This window comes from Equus przewalskii, chromosome 1 (assembly GCF_037783145.1).
Source record: "Equus przewalskii isolate Varuska chromosome 1, EquPr2, whole genome shotgun sequence".
Classification (NCBI taxonomy): Eukaryota; Metazoa; Chordata; class Mammalia; order Perissodactyla; family Equidae; genus Equus; species Equus przewalskii.
Window position 1 is genome coordinate 92,907,327 of NC_091831.1, and position 3,676 is coordinate 92,911,002.

General features: G+C 45.0%; 1 non-coding gene across 1 annotated transcript; it reads left to right on the forward strand.

Moving 5' to 3' along the window:
- Positions 1-2,217: 2,217 nt before the first annotated feature.
- On the forward strand, positions 2,218-2,324 carry LOC139078632 (U6 spliceosomal RNA). Its single transcript, XR_011531661.1, has one exon. It is a non-coding gene; the product is annotated as a U6 spliceosomal RNA (small nuclear RNA).
- The last annotated feature ends 1,352 nt before the right edge of the window (positions 2,325-3,676 follow it).

The window sequence follows — 3,676 nt, forward strand, 5'->3', positions numbered from 1 at the left end:
AAAAGAGGAAGATTGGCAACAGATGTTAGCTCAGGGCCAATCTTCTTCACCAAAAAAAAAAAAAATATGGGAGAGCCACATTGTTTAATTCTAAGTTCAGTTGGTTCTCATTATTTATGGTAGTTATGTTCTATAAAACCACTGCAAACGCTGAACTGACAAATCCAGAAGCACCTAGAGGAAACACAGGGTTAGGTTCCTGTGAGCCTCTGGTCACATTTCATCAACTAATCAATATATGATCTTGTTCTATATGTGTTTCTGTTTAAAGACACTTTACTTAATGCGTATTTCTTACAAATAACCAATTACACAGTCCTTCGATGATTTAAAGCCAGGACCTCAGGAGGCTACTTACATCATACAGGTTCACTTGCCAACGTCCTTGTAAAACAAGGCAGTCTGATCAGCATGGTAAACCTGCTCTTCCACATAACTCTTTCCCTGTATAACATAGCAGGTATTTTTGAAATTCTCCCACAGCCTCCTGATCTGCAGAACCTGCCTTGCTGCAAATTTGATATTTTTCATGCCGTGTGGCCTCCTGAATTGTTTGAGCCAGTCAGCACTAGACGAAAAGATTTAACCTTTTCCTGACCCAATGTGACCGTAAATTTCTCTGTCTCTCAAGCCTCACAACAATGCTGTCAACTGCGCTATTACGTTGGTTGTCATCTCACGAATCCACAAATTTAGCCACTTTTTTAACCTTTCCCATAGCTTCATCACGCACTATAAATGTTTCTGTAGCACTTTCTGGAGCAGCCTCATGTACAGATCGGCTAATTTCCTCTTCCTTTTTCTAGGTGTGTGGTATTGTAGGTTCATTAACACAGAACTCACAGCCGAGGACACTACGACTCATGCCTAAATGCAGCTCCTCTAACACACGTAGTTTCTCTCTAAGGCATATCACAGCCTTCTCGATCCTGGGGACACTAGATAGCAGTTCAGCACTATCCTTGGGGGCCGTTTAAAAAGTGAAGTCAACAACAAAAAGCACAAAAGTACAAAAAATACGGCATTAAATAGACTGCAAAAAGAACACTTACTTGTTTGCAGCAGGAGAGCTGAAACAAGAAGGCAGAGCGTCACCCTGTTCAACCTCAGCCGGGAACACACACATCAAGCGACTCAAATTTTTGGCGGCTGTGCGCACGTCTGCCGATGACCCCAGGAGGGCCACAGGGGTTGATTTTAGGGTTACAAATAAATTTTAGAGAGTGGGCGAACTCTCAAACGTGGAATCCTCAAATAATGAGGATGGACTGTACCTGTTAAAAGGAATAAAGTAGGTCAGTATGTATTTGCACAGAAGGATGCCTGTGATATGTATTTTAGTGAAAAAAGAGAGCTATAGAACAATATATAAAAAAACCATACAGTACAAAGGTTGAAAAAGCAAATGCTTATAAGGTCCAGACAGACAACATAAAACAGTGGGGTGCGGGGCCAGGGGAAGCCATCTGGGAATAGTGGGGGCTGGAGAGGAGCTCACCCCACCTGCAGGGGGCTGCCCATCACTCAGTGAGAGTCTTCCTTTCCAGGCAGAAGCGTGGGCCCAGTGATGCCTTCTCTTCCAAGTTTTCAGGATTTTCATGAAATATCCCAATTTAAAATGTGGGCAACAGGGGCCAGTCTGGTGGCGCAGTGGTTAAGTGAGCGCGTTCCGCTTCTTGGCGGCCCGGGGTTCACCGGTTCAGATCCAGGGTGCGGACATGGCACTGCTTGGCACACCATGCTGTGGTAGGCATCCCACATATAAAGTAGAGGAAGATGGGCACAGATGTTAGCTCAGGGCCAGGCTTCCTCAGCAAAAAAGAGGAGGACTGGCAGCAGTTAGCTCAGGGCTAATCTTCCTCAAAAAAATAAAATAAATAAAATAAAATGTGGGCAACAAATTCAGATTTTTAAAAAAAATATTATGTGGGTCAAATAAAAGCCATTATGGGCTACATTTGGCCTTCAGGCTGCCAGATTGTGGCCTCCAGTGTGCGGGAGTATTATGAGAAAAGTACACATATGAATAGAAATGCATAGACAAAGATCTGGAAGGACACACAACCATCAGACCATTAACAGTGTTTCCCTTGAGGTAGAGGAAATGAATAGGGTTGTTGAAGGCAGGGGGTAGGTCTTCATCTCTTCTGTATTGTTTGAGATCCTGACCGTGAAAATGTGGTTATGTATTAATTATCTACTTTGAAAGGAAAAAAAGTGCTCACTTCGGCAGCACATATACTAAAATTGGAACGATACAGAGAAGATTAGCATGGCCCCTGTGCAAGGATGACACGCAAATTCATGAAGTGTTCCATATTTTTCAAAAAAAAAAAAAAGGGAAAGAAAGGAAGAAAAGAACCCTATGAATTGAAAGACCAAAGAATATTAGTCCTATGGCCCCCTAGATTGGGCAATGTCAGTGCTCTCTGCCTGGGATTACCAGCCCTTGGGAAGCAAAGAATATATTTCTAACCTGCTTGTTAAATTAGCATTGCTTTAGTTATTTAGGAAATGAAGGAAACTCTACTCAAAACAGCTCCAGATCCAAAGGGGGATTTGGTGGGAAGGCACAGGGCCATCTGGTAGCATCCAGGGGCAGCAATGAAACCAGGCCCACAGGGGACCAGAACCGAAGGCTACAAGCCATATGGCCTGGCTCCAGAGCCGGCCTCCTTGTCCTCCCCTACCTGCTGTATCTGACACTTGATTCATTCTTCTGCTTGGCAAGCCTACTTCCTCAGCTCACGACACATGGCCCCAGTGGCGCCCTTGGGCCAGGGTTACTGTGACCTTACAGGTCCTGCAGCCTCAGGTAGGAGTCTCTCAAGTCCCAGGTCCATGTTCCTGGGAGAGAGAACTAGACTGTGGCCAGGGAGTTTGTGACCTAGAGCAAATGTGCTCTTCCCATCAGACCACCTGTCGAGGGCAAAGTAGGGTCCCAGGGATCCACTCCAGCAGGGAGCGCTTTTCCCAGAGATGGAGGGTGTGGCCTGGGCATCCACAGGGCAACTGCAAGTCCCATGTTTATAGGCACTGGGAGATGCTGGATCCTGTAGATGCTAGATCTTGTAGATGCTAGAACCTGTTAGTTCAGCAGGGCCACAGCAGAGCAAGTGACCAAGATCTAGGATTTTGGTGGGACCGCCATTCTGGTTTGTCCAGATCTGAGGCAGTTTCCAGAATTCAGGCTTCCTCTTTTAAAACCAGGACAGTTTGAAAGGGTTTCTCAGGATGTGGGACCTTCACTGCTAAAACCAGGAGAATCCCAGGCAAATCAGGATGAGTTGGCCCCCCCTAGATTTTGGAGTTAGTTCTGGATTTGAATCTTGGCTCAGCCGCTATAGCTGCACGACCCCGGGCAAGTCACTTTACCACTTACAACACAGTTTCCTCCTTGTGAAATGAAGGTTATAATAGTTCCTACCTCACAGAATGAGAGAAGCACCTGGTCAGCACTCAAAAGCAAAACTAGGTAATTAGATAATAAGACACGTGGTTAAAAAAAAAGAAATAAAAAGAACAGTGAAAAGTAAGTCTCACTCCCACCTTTGTCCTTCAGGCCACAGGCTCCCAGGTCCCCTCGCCAGAAGTAACCACTCTTTAGCAGTTCCCTGTGTATCCTTCCAGATATAGTCTGCAAATTATAGATATGCATAGAGATATTTTTTATACA